At 40.6% G+C, this 13,743-nt stretch overlaps 1 protein-coding gene across 1 annotated transcript in view; it reads right to left on the bottom strand.

Moving 5' to 3' along the window:
• Nucleotides 1-9,636, bottom strand: part of LOC143213354 (uncharacterized) — a 29,936-nt gene extending 20,300 nt beyond the window's left edge. Inside the window, exon 1 of the mRNA XM_076433112.1 lies at nt 8,658-9,636. The gene's annotated coding sequence lies outside the window, so the exon portion shown is untranslated. The remainder of the gene's footprint in view (nt 1-8,657) is intronic.
• Nucleotides 9,637-13,743: the final 4,107 nt, after the last annotated feature.

Raw genomic sequence — 13,743 nt, forward strand, 5'->3', positions numbered from 1 at the left:
TGCAGCAGGCTACGACAGCCGAACGAATGGAGTATGTACTTACTTGGGAGAACAGAGAATCTGCCCTGTTGAGGGAAAACGGGTAATTTGAATGGTGGGTTTTTAGGAATTGTAAAGGCTAGAATGTTAAGGTCAGAGTTTTGAAGATGACGTGGCCAGATAAAGCATCGAGGTCGAGGATGAGGCAGAGTTTCAGGATGAGTCAAGGGTGAAATCATGAATTTGGGTAATATTTTGGGTGAAAAACAGGAAGCCGGGCACATCTACAGTGGCTCACGAAAGTATTCGAACGCTTACATTTACAAATTTCACTGAATAAAATAAGATGTATTAAACTAATCTGCATAAAACAATTTGGTATCTATAGTAAGGGGGAAGTTTTTCAAGATCACGTCACAGTAAAAGTTGAAAACGATTCAACTACGCGTAGGCAGAAGTTATTATACAGTGGTCGAAATTTCTATAAAATCATCTTCTTTTTCATAGATATTTTAAAAATATCACCATTTTTGTCGATTTATCGTATCTGGTCTTGTGCCTTGTAGACACTCGGATAGAGGGACTGCGTACTCTAGACCGCTATGTTTACTATTTACGTTTTTTAAAATTTTTTTCTGTGTGGTGCAGAACACAAGTGCGAAGTTTCTATAAAGTCACTTAGTGTTTCTCTGTATTCTGAGCAGAGAACTACGGAAAACTGCGAATATTCTAAAAGTATTAGTTTTAAAACTCACAGAAATCCTGTTTGTTATAATTTGATTCACGTGTATGAGAATGCCGAGAGGAAAAGTACTAACAAGTGAAGAAAAAGCATCAATCGATGCTTATAAAGATATGGGATGCTCTAATCGCGCAATTGCTAAGAAAACTAATCGGTCATATACTGTGATTAATAATTATATCAATCTACGTGAAAATTACGGTAAAAATCATATTAAAGGTAGTAATAAAAAACAGTCAAAGAGACAACATTCAATATTAATGAGGTCTGCAGCTAAGGAAAGGAAAAATGCAGCACAATTTCGAGCTGAATTGGAGCTCCCAGTAACAACAAGACGTGTGTAACAACTTTTAAATTCTTCTGGACAAAAATACAACGTAAACCAGGCCTTAAAGAAGTACATAAACCGGCCCGTATTGATTTCGCACGGGCACAAAACACAGTGACTTTATAGTTTCGGGCACTGTATATTTATTAGAAACACGCGTAACAAGTGACACACAAAAGAACGCTGCGCTGTAACGCTGTTGATGTGTTTTTATCGGGAAAACTTATTTTTTTTATTGCATCTTATAGCGGCTGAAAAAATACATTTGAATATGCTTCAGTCGTTAAGAAGATCGAATAAAAAAAAGAAGTTTTCCCGATAAAAATTAACGATGACCTTAAAAAAACTATGATAAAAGTTTGTGATCGTAGTCCAAAAAGAATTGGTTCCGGATTTTTCCGGATTGAAGAGTTACAACAACTAATTTAAGTTAAAATGAGCATCGAAAGTCGCTACGTATTACGTAGTATGTACTGTACGCTGAACTTCTCACGTTCGAACGCGTTCGCCCGGTCCTCCACGAGATCTTATGAGGTAATTGTTTAGATTATTACCGATATTGAGAGTGTTTATGGCATGCTGTAGATAAGCAACTAAATTGTCGACTAAACCGTCTCCTTGCAGTTAATATTCAGTTGAAACAGTGCCACCAGAAAGCGTCTATTTTTTTATGTTATATTTTAGTTTTTCTTTAGTTTTTTCCAGTTCTAATTTTATCTAGTGTTTACACATAGTCTTAAATTTAAAGTTCGGGATTTATATTTAGCGTGTTACCTTATTTACTTTGTTAATTGTTTAAGATCACTAGTCAAATTCGTATTTAAGTATAAGAAAATCAATAGTGAGAGAATTTAAAAATTTCTTCAAATATTATTATATATGTATTTGCTTATTAAAAAGTTACGTAATCTACATATTTGGCATCAAAATAATAAATTACATCATTTCAACATAATTTACATGCAAAAATCATTTTTTCCAGATTTTCGATGGAAGCACTCTATTATCGCGATTTTTCAAGGGTTTCGGATAATCTGAGGAAAAGATGTTTCGAATAAAAGTTGAACAGCATTTAAACATGTACAAATTTCTATATATAAAATTTCGAAAAAAATTCTTTTTAGACTAAAAATAAAAATAATTTTGAGTTTTTAAATGTTAAAATACATTTTTGATTTCGTACTGTTATAGCTGATGTCAAGACGAATCCAACGACCTATTTTTTTATGACCTTGAGCCCATAAATATCGCTACAATAATTTTTTCTGGTTTTTCGGCCAACTACCCTACTGTGGCACCGCGCCGCGCCGCGCCGCCGAGATTGCGCAACGGGGTGTTGCGGTGTCACCTTCGTTACGACGTTTCGACACGGTCCTCTTGTGGCCGACATCCGGCGAAGATGGTACATGTACCATAAAAATATTAAATAGTATTTCAAAATAACATTTTCAACTAGGAAATGCAAATATTTGCGAATACTGTTTCTATCAATTGTATTACATATTATTTCTGTATTAAATGAAATACTTAACCTTCCGTCGGGCGCAACCGATCTGAGAGGCACAGCGCGATTATTTAGTATCTGGAAAACACAAGCGAATCAGTCACCCCCACCCTTGGGAAGGGCCAAAAGGGCGGCCCTACGAGTGTAGACGGCACCAAGTGCACTATTTTCCTAACAGCAGTTGTATAAATGAACTTAATTAGGTGTTTATCCCGTCAAGCACATTGCGCCCGAACTCGGCGGTCCAGATATTGCGCCCGACGAAAGGTTAATTGATTTTACAAATATGTATATGATAAAAAATATGTATTTATATATTGTAGGATGACCAACTACTTACTTTCTGATAAATAGTGACTAAGATGTTTTCGATAGTGAACCTCGACCGGTCACTACCCTTAGTCACACAAAAATCCATGCGGCATGGAACGTGTTAATCGTAAAAAATAGAATTCCAAATAATTAACAGAAATTTAGACACATGAAATGCTATTCCAAATAATTATACAATATTTCCAGTACATCTTAAGAAAATACTATTTCAATTACTAATTGTCTTATCACAACATAAATAACTATTTTCAATACATTTTTACCCAGGTCTGCCGTTTGATGAATTTTGATAAAAACACGATGAACATAAATAAAAGGTATATATATATATAAAAATCGAAATGAAAAAGGTGTGGTGTATGTAGGAGTGAATGAGTGAGAAAGAAGTTGGCGAGTGAGAGTGAGCGAATGATTAAACAGAACGAGTGGATAGCTCGAATGAGGGAAGATGAGAGAATGTGTGAGAGAATGAGACAGAGAATTCGCGAATCGAATTCGGCGGCATGTGCGTCGCGGTAGATCGTAAACGACAGTCAAAGTCAAAGTAGGCAGACGTACTCTTGATTGTATGGTAAATCGTGTGGATTGTTTAAATGTATCGAGCTGTTCAAATTAGTTACAACAAAGGTATTAATAAATAATTAATAAGAAACCATATTTAATTTTTAGATTCAACAAAGAACAAATCTCTGTGTATTGGATTTTGCTTGTTTGGCTTGCTTTTAGCCTTCTTTTAAATAGCATTGAAGTCGGGCCTCTTGTAGGGCCTGGTTTTCAAGTCAATAAAGATTATTAGCGTGTCATAAACCTTCAAACACAGATACAGGTCTCCCCAGCTGTGTTTTCTAAGCTCCTCGAAAATAGCGGATTTTTTGCCGGCTAATATACTTTACAACTTAATTAATACCAAACCTACCTGTAAATAGCGGTTATAGTCCGGTCGGTACAATTAACCTTCTCTCTCTCTCTGTCACCTTGTCTCTTCTTAGGAGACTTACTGGTCTTTTGAATCGCACGGAAACAGAAGTAATGGTTATTTGATGTTTTAGAATATTTTAGATTTTAGGTCTTTAGGTGAAATCTTTTAGGGATATACAATAGCCTGGAATTTCCCAGGTTTATGACACGCGACGGCTATTGAGGAAAACGAAAACGAAAGGTGCACATCGAATGGTCGCCAAATGTGAAAAAGGTCTTTCTCATGAATAGACTTTTTGTCACGCCCGTGTCATAAACCTTGTCGACGAAGACCCCACGTGTTCTGTTTTTTTGCGATGGAGCATTGTCTGAGAAAAGGACCTAGCACCAATCGAAACTAATTGTCTAGCATTGACTAGACATCCTGTGCCCTGTGCCACTTCCGGTGGCCCAGCCATTAGCAACACTTAGACTGCGGATCTTTATGCATTTATAGTAGACCTGGACGACGCTGGCTTAAAAAACACATGTTGCTGCTACTCCTCTGTCGGAGTGGACGTGGTGGACACTGTCTTACCGAACAAGAGAACGAGAGAAGCAGCAACATGTGTTTTTCGAGTCAGCATCGCCCAGGCCTGATTTATAGCAAAATTGAGTAGATGGAATTCAAAATTGTTGGACAATTTTAAAAACTGAGAATGCCACTATACGATTTCTCCTCTATTAAAATCATTAAGGGAAGACATTCAATTTGGTTTCTATTTCTTGCAATCGATGCAGACAATTTTTATTTTGCATAAAGATCTGCATTCTAGTAATAATTGATAAGATCAATCATGTATACATATGTATGTATATTTCCTGAATTTCTTTTTATACTTTCTATAATAATAATGTTGCACGGGAAATAATATATCAAATACTGTAATTAATAATTAATATAGAATTATCTTATATTATACCATATTGCGAATGATAGAATTAAGGAAAACTCATAAGATACATTTCGCAGTGGACTACATGGAATTGTTATAACCTATGTGATTTATTTCAGAAACCTAAACTCATTTTGAATTTGAAACTTCATTGAACAAATTAAGAACACACACACGAAAGAAATGTATTTTAATAAACAAATCTCACTTATACCACAGGAGATAATCCGAAATATTATAATATGCGAGCGAATAATTAAACGCAACATCCGTTGAGCCTATTCATCGCTGAAGAATGTAAAAGATAGTTCAGAAGAAACTCATCCCCGACTGAACTAATCAGTTCAAAGAATTAACCGAGATTGACACCAACTACCTGAGAGAATGTGCAGAGCAACATGATGCAGCCAGGAGGACGATAAGAAGGAAATGAAGATTATGCATCCGGCCAAATTGAAGACGACTTTATAAGAAAAGCGATTACGAAAAATTGCTGAGGATGCACTCACCCCATGAAGATTAATCTTAGAACAATGGATTGACCCGTCTATAAGAAGGGGCAGCTCCTCATCAGGACAATCAGTCAGTCAGCATCTGAAATCCTTTCGATATTCATTCAATAATGTAGTTCCGCTCGTCATTACAGTCAGTCAGTTTTTTAAATATATTCGAACAAGCTAGAAAGTGAAGTTTGTGTAAAAAGAAGAATACCCGCTGGAATTCTATTTAACATCCTCCACCCCAACCACGAGGATCAACCACCACACCCCAAACCAATCATTCCCGAAAAGTATACTAACTTAACAGTATAACTAACAATTTATAATAATAAGATCCTTGTAACTGTATGTATCCTACATTTGTTGCTCAGAATATATTTTTGTTTATTTATTATCAAATCAAAACTCTCAAATCATTTTAAAAACAAACTTCAACTTCTACGATCCAAATCCCACAACTAAAGCCAATTAGTATTAACGAAACCTCAATTACTCGAACTGAAGCCGGTGAATGCAGGTAGGTTCGAAAACTGTTTTGTATATCTAAATCTTTAAATAATATTATCTCTGTTACGGATGACGAACAGATGTTCAAGATCATCTCTGGCAGGAGCCGTCCTTTTTTTTGTTTTAGTTCAAGGACGTATAGAAAAAATACATTTGCGTAACCCCCCCCCCCCCAGGGGGTAGTATGGGACTTGAGAAAAACTCGTCTTCGGTTTCCCCAATACCCACTAAAAAAAACCACACGTCCAGGGTTTATGCCCTTTCCACCCTCAACTTCTGGCCCACTGGAGAGCCAGAGGGGGCCCCGCTCTTTTAGCATTTCTTCCGTCTGGTTTATTATGCGAGCTGGCTCCACTCTGGCAGGAACCGTCCTAGACAAACGCACAGAACCACCCTAGACAAATCCGCATATCTGTTTAGTTAAAACCGAAACATACGCACGACCAACTGGACGATGACGAAACACGAATATGACCCAAAGGTACTGACAAGTACCATCCGTTCATTCCAAGGGTACTGACAGACAAGTACCACCCGTCATTGTAGGGGTATACCGGGTGAGTCATTTAAAGTGAAACAGACGTACAGTGACTCCCATTATTATTCGGACCCTCTAAAAAAAAAAAACGATAACTTTGTTAATATTCGATTACGCGATTTGAACTTTTCTGGAAAGCTAGAGCAATTAGTTTACTACAGGATGTGAAAAGAAATTTTTTCAAGAATTGCATTTGGTTGGAATTGTAGAGAAAATACTAAAAGTTGCATTTTACAACATTTTTATGCGGGCCTATATTGAAATTTTAAAAAATACATTTTCTAGATCCGTGTCAATTATATGCACTGTGAAAGTTTCATAGAAATCGGTTGATGCGGGAAAAAACGACAGGCATTGAAAGATGTAAGAATCCCTAGAATGACTGCAGTTGGAGGCTGAAAATAAGTATAGTTAATAAAAGTTATACATGTATTATAGTTATTAAAACCACTTCGTTCCCCCGGACGTGTTATGTCGCGACTAGGGGTGTGCGAGAACCCATAACTATATAATAAGAAATTTTATCGAGATCGGGACGGGTACCCGAAAATTTCGAGATTCTCGAATTTATCGGGATTCTCGAAAAAATAGGGATTCTCGAATTTATCGGGATTCCCGAAAATTTCGAGAACCCAGTAATCATTTATATTCGGTTTAATGAATACATTCATAGTTTCGGATTTTTTATTCTAGATGTTTTCGAAATTGAAAAAATGTTGTCCATCACGAATTTTTTTCAAGAGTGTCCTAGTCGCGACATAATTATGTCGCCCTATTATACCGTTCGTATAGGGTCACATGTACAAATCAGAGACGTGTTATCACGCGACGCAATGTCGCTTGCGCTGGTGTCACGGACGTGTTATCCCGCGACGTAATACCATTCATGCGGTGCTACAGACGACATATCTCGCGTACTTCATTATTGCATGAGCTTTTTCGAAAAAATGTTGTCGATACGAACGGTATCGACGTCGCGACATAACGCGTCACTAAGAACCAAGTGGATAAGCATATAATATTCTCACGTATCTTCTCTTCTATAGTCTTATAACATTCTCACGATATTGCCCGTAGCGGTATCGCATATCATTCTCTGTAGTTATCAACCTCATATCTCATAACATCCGCAGCGTCAAATTAAGCATGGAATATAAGACATGAGTACACCTGTTATGTCTAACGACGTATCGCGTAGAAGATAAGATACCCCCTAACACCTATACATTCAACGACACGATCCCAAAAAGCGTTCAGTTCATACAGTCAGTCTGTCACTCTCGTTCTAGACTCCAGCGAGGCTCGCTGCCTCCTGGAAGTCCCGTTCCGGACTCCGACGAGTCGTTCTCATCCGCCTTCGAACGGTCTTACCATTCCACGTGCTTCTAATTCTAATCCTCGTTTAATAATTGTAATTCTATTTTCGCGCGTACGTGACAATATACACCCAGTTATTCATTTAATAAGTGAGACTCGCTTAGTTCTTCTCCCCACATCCTCGCGTTTGTGATACTCTCCTTTTCAATTTACTTTCTACCTGCTTCTGCATTTCCACCTCGCACGACTGAGCCTAACCAGTTGCTCGGTGCATTCCTCTGGTTCCAACGGGAAACGCAGATGCCTCTCTCGACTTCAATACATTAATTCAACGCGTTCTATAATACGAGTATCACATGACGCGCGGCGCGTCGTTACCAATTACGAAAGCTCGCGCGCGTCAACGAACGTGAAGACGGAGCACCTAGGATCATCAGGGACGTGATCTTCCAAGGACGAGTGCGGATCGTTGTTCTCGCCACGACGCCGCAGCCATCATCGGCTCCAGCGGTAGAGGTATGTACAACGAAAGCAGACTTCCTGGAGGAGGCCGCCTGTCTTCCATCCATTCAACCGATCGCTGTCTAGCGTTCCCTCGCGAGGATCCTCGCCGGTTCGGCTATCTCCGTTGTTCCGTGCGCCGCCTCAGGCGAATCAACTGCATCTGTGAGTGCTAAGTATGTAATATAGTACGCGTGTTCGCGAAAGTCGTGGTTCCCAGTCAGACTTCGGACGCATAGGGTATAAAAAGTAATGGTCATCCGTTCTAAGGGTGAATCAGCACCTCTGGATCGGTGAATGTTTGTGAGAGCTTTCCGCAAAATTGTTTATGACAAAGAAAATTGTTGTTAAAGTTTTCTTTTTACATCAACGCCTTCTACTCATCCAGAAGAGAAAAAGTTTGAAAGAAGCCACACGTCGCAAAAAAACACCAAAAACACCTGAACGCTCTCATAGCAACCATAGTAAATAAAATCGCGCGGAAACAGCGCGGTTTTGATTTTCTGCGGTTAGACGCTAATGTATAAAATACGAATGTTAACTATAGGTACTCACAAATTTTTCAGAATCTTCTGTTCCTCCGTCGAATCAAGTGAACACTGCCATTTTTGCGAATACGTCTTATTAACGATGAAGCACAAAACACCACACTTCTACACAATCACTGGACACTACACGACACACTTTCCGAAATCGTGACAGCGACCGGGAAGAAGTTACTCAGACCATGGTCAAAATAATACTGCGGCTGTCACCTCGGGTTTCTTCGGGGTGGATTTAGGTGGGGAAATGTTGCGTTTGTTAATTGAACAGGGGTGTGTCGGAAGGACCTCAGGTTGAGAAGTGGGTAGAAATTCCTTTTGACATTGTTTACGGTCATCAATGACGTGATTTATAAGGGTATTCCGCTCGCTTCGATGGGTCCGTCGCACGTGTTGTTGATCTGTTTTTTTTTGCTTGCTATAATGTCCTTCATAGGTATATCGCTTAATCCGCTGGGAGAACGGTGAGGCACGGTAACATTTAATAATACAGGATTAATATTCTTGTAACAATGGATATAAGGTATTCTTTCATATTTTGCAACTTATGTCTAGCAACAAATGTCCCTTTAAATTTCATTTGCTCGAGGCCAGTGTTGAGCAAAAAATTAATCTAACAATTAATCAACTAACAATTAATCTCCTAGTTTAGTCGCTAATTGCGGTTAACGATTAAATTTCTACTTTAGTCGTTAATTGCGATTAACGATTATTAATCGTCAATCGGATAATTTATAACGGGGCCGATTCTTCGGAGAATCGGTTGGTCGGCACGGAATCCCCTTGGTGCTCAGATAACTCGTCGTGCCGGGGTTCGCTTGGTGGCGAGGGGTAAATCGGAGCGGGAAGCTGTGGTGTGAAGGTGTAAATAAACGAACTACGTTTTCCGATAAATTCGGTGCTCGCTACCTCGCGAATAAGCTTCGATAGCTGTTAGGAGATCGCAGGATCTTGGCGGAGGAGTAGTCGTGGGGAGCGATTCGGTGCAGGATACGGCGCCTCGCCGCGGGGTCAGTATCTTCGCGGGTTTTGTGCAGGAGGCGACGTCTCGTCGCAGGATCGGTGTCGGTGATGATTCTGTGTGGGAGGGGACGTCGTGTCGCAGGAGCAGTGTACGTGGAGGTTGTGTGTTGGATTCGACGTCTCGTCGGGTGAACGGGGTACGAGGTGGTTCGGTGCAGGAGTCGACGTCTCGTCGAGTGAACGGGGTTGCGGTAGATTCGGGGCAGGAGTCGACGTCTCGCCGAGTGTGCGGGGTACCTGGTGACTCGGTGTAGGACCCGGCGTCTCGTCGAGTGAACGGGGTTGCGGTAGATTCGGGGCAGGAGTCGACGTCTCGCCGAGGGAGCGGGGCACTAGGTGACTCGGTGCAGGAGTCGACGTCTCGCAGAGTGTACGGGGTAACTGGTGGTTCGGTGTAGGAGTCGACGTCTCGTCGAGTGAACGGGGTTGCGGTAGATTCGGTGTAGGAGTCGACGTCTCGTCGAGTGAACGGGTTTGCGGTAGATTCGGGGCAGGAGTCGACGTCTCGCCGAGGGAACTGGGTTGCGGTAGATTCGGGGCAGGAGTCGACGTCTCGCCGAGGGAGCGGGGCACTAGGTGACTCGGTGCAGGAGTCGACGTCTCGCAGAGTGTACGGGGTACCTGGTGGTTCGGTGTAGGAATCGACGTCTCGTCGAGGGAGCGGGGTTGCGGTAGATTCGGTGCAGGAGTCGACGTCTCGCCGAGTGTGCGGAGTACGAGGTGGTTCGGTGCAGGAGTCGACGTCTCGCCGAGGGAACTGGGTTGCGGTAGATTCGGGGCAGGAGTCGACGTCTCGCCGAGGGAGCGGGGCACTAGGTGACTCGGTGCAGGAGTCGACGTCTCGCAGACTGTACGGGGTACCTGGTGGTTCGGTGTAGGAGTCGACGTCTCGTCAAGTGAACGGGGTTGCGGTAGATTCGGTGGAGGAGTCGACGTCTCACCGAGTGTGCGGGGTACCTGGTGGTTCGGTGTAGGAGTCGACGTCTCGCCGAGGGAGCGGGGCACTAGGTGACTCGGTGCAGGAGTCGACGTCTCGCAGAGTGTACGGGGTACCTGGTGGTTCGGTGTAGGAGTCGACGTCTCGCCGAGAGAGCGGGGCACTAGGTGACTCGGTGCAGAAGTCGACGTCTCGCCGAGTGTACGTACGGGGTACCTGGTGGTTCGGTGTAGGAGTCGACGTCTCGCCGAGGGAACTGGGTTGCGGTAGATTCGGGACAGGAGTCGTGGTCTCGTCGCACTAGGAGTTGATCTTACGTGGTGATCGGGGGCTGGAGATTCCGGCTGGCTGGCTTCGACGTCTCGTCGGAGGATCGGTGATTTCGGCAGGCTGGTTGCGACGTCTCGTCGGAGGATCGGTGACTTGGTGCGCGGTGTTGGCTTAGGTCTCCGAAGCAGGACTGCGATAATTTGGTCTGTTCCTGGGGCCTTTTATACTTCCAAAAATGTATGGTTTGATGACAAGGGGTACTGGTGAGGTAAGGTGTGTCTTACTGTTTACTATCGGTTTTTTGGGTATATTTTGGCGTTTGGGAGTGTGACATTTGGAGCATGGAGTTTCGGCGGGGTATTGTTTGTATCGGCGTGTTTCGGTGGTTTTCGGGGGAGTTCGGTTTATTCCGGTGCTCAGCTGTTAGTGACAGTGCAGTGATACTGCTTAGTGCTGGTCTGTTACAAATTGATTAATGATTATTGCTGAAATTTCGAAATGAAATACGCGTAATCAGAACTGTATGAATACTGAAAAAAATGTAAACTGAGTTTAGGTGTATTGTCATTTGGTCCATAATACAAATTCTGTTTACGTGCTTTTATGTTTTTTTTCGGTGATTCCTTTTTTTAATCAACGATTGACGATTAAATCAATCGATTGTATCAATCGCCGATTTATTAGACGATTTCTTCATTTAATCAACGATTGACGATTAACTTCATCAATCGATTGAATCAATCGCCGATTATTCGACGATTTCTTTTTTTAATCGTATACATTAATCAATCAATCATGATTAAAATTTTAACGTATTAATGCCCAACACTGCTCGAGGCACGCACACGATTATGTTCTGACTCATCGACACGGTCGGATGGATTTTAGTAGTATGCTTTTGTCTATACGTATAACTCCACAGAATGAAATTTTGCAAAAACTTTAACAGCTTATATCTCAACAACTGAAAAAAAGTTTCTTTAAAATTTCTAATTTCTGATAAAGTAAGGTGCGGCAAAACTATAAGATAATGTATATTTGAGGTAAGAAAAAGAGTGGATGTAAGTTAATGAGAAATATTTTTTTCTATTTACTAGTAATGTGTTGTACTACCTTTATTTTTTATAGTTTCAATTATACCCTCAGAATGGCTCGTCGTTGTCGCTCTGTTGTTGCTTCTGCACGTCCACCAGGATGTTTTTTTCCATAATTCTCTGTACTTTTTAAATAATTGAGCACAGCACATCGACATCGCCCAATCACCCTCGAAATTTCTGAAATCTTCTAAATTTATGATCACTCTTATTTCACTGTCTGTCAGCTTTTTCCCACGCGGCATCGTAATTATATTATGTAAGAACAATATTACAAATGTTTAATTTTAAGTACACAATTACTTCTAACACTGTGACTGCGATTAGAGTATAAGATCGACTGACGAAAAGCTACTGTCTTATAGTTTTGTCTTGACGAGAATAGCATGTTTATATGTATACATTTCCCAAGTTCTTGGAATTATAGCCTTCGATATTTCGTAGAACTGTAGAATATACGTCTATGTATATTCTATATAATGTAAACAAGAACACTATGAATAAAGGAAGACAAAAGTCAAGACTTACATAGAATTTTCATCGAATTTCACACATGCCTTATAGTTTGGTCGCGGAGTGTACGAGTTACAAAATATACACAAATACACATGTTATACATTCATTTTTCAGAATCAAATCATATCAATTTTTTAAAATTCTGCGGTGTGCTCAAGGTACCCCATTTTATCGAGAATCTTACTTTACCGAGTGAGGCTGAAATCGCCGCGTGTGCGCGTGAAATCACCGACGAAATACTATTCGCACTGCGATAATCGCAGCACTGGCACAACCCTTTACCGGCCACTCGTGCTGCCTGACTCTGTTTCGTAACATCTCTAAAAACGTCCACCATAGGACGCAACAGCTACCATCGAGTGGGACATTGTCATTTTTTATCATTTATCTTATTTATTAGCATGCTTACATGCGATCATTCTCACCCAGAAACGCAGACGAAGATATAATATAACGTGAACATTTATTCTCTGAAGCCAGTGGCGGTTAAAGTCAAGTGGAGGCCCCAAGCGGTAAAAATGTCGGGGCCCTCAAACTCAAGTTAGAAATAGAAGTTGCAAAAAATTCTCATAAACTTATTAATGAAAAAGAACAGCAATGAAAAATTTCATACCGTTACACATTAAATACATTTATTTAAAAATTCATGAACTTATTTAAAATTCGGGGCCCTATGATATTCCAGGGCCCCACGCGGCCGCTTAGTCCGCTTAGATTTTCTAGTGGTTCATATAATTATTGTTTAATATTTCTGAAAAGATACATCGTTTTTTAAATAATTAGAGCCAGATGTCGCTGTAGTTTTCTTCTGCGAGCACGTTTGGCTACACGTTTGAGCATTCTGCCACCACGTGGCATTGCGCTGTACGGACATCTAAATGCAGCAAATGATTCTTGCCGGAATTTGCATTGTGTCTTACGGAAAAAATGGCGAACATTATAAACGCACTAACAAAAATAATCATTTAATACTCCTCGGTTATGACTTTCTAATTGCTGCGTGTAAAATTGAAGGGGGAAGATTGTATTTTATGATAAGTGAACATTATAAATTTATTACGAGTAGTGACTCAGAGTCGACAATAAAAATTGTTGTACCATTATCGAAAATATTGTTTGCATTGTTAAATATGTTGGTATCAAACCAATCACAAAACATTTAAGTATTTTATGAGTTGTTATATCAATTGCAAATTTATATATAATGAATTTATAATTTGCTCTATACAGGGAGGTCCGTTTAAATACGAACACCTAAA

This window comes from Lasioglossum baleicum, chromosome 11, assembly GCF_051020765.1.
Source record: "Lasioglossum baleicum chromosome 11, iyLasBale1, whole genome shotgun sequence".
NCBI classification, from domain to species: Eukaryota; Metazoa; Arthropoda; class Insecta; order Hymenoptera; family Halictidae; genus Lasioglossum; species Lasioglossum baleicum.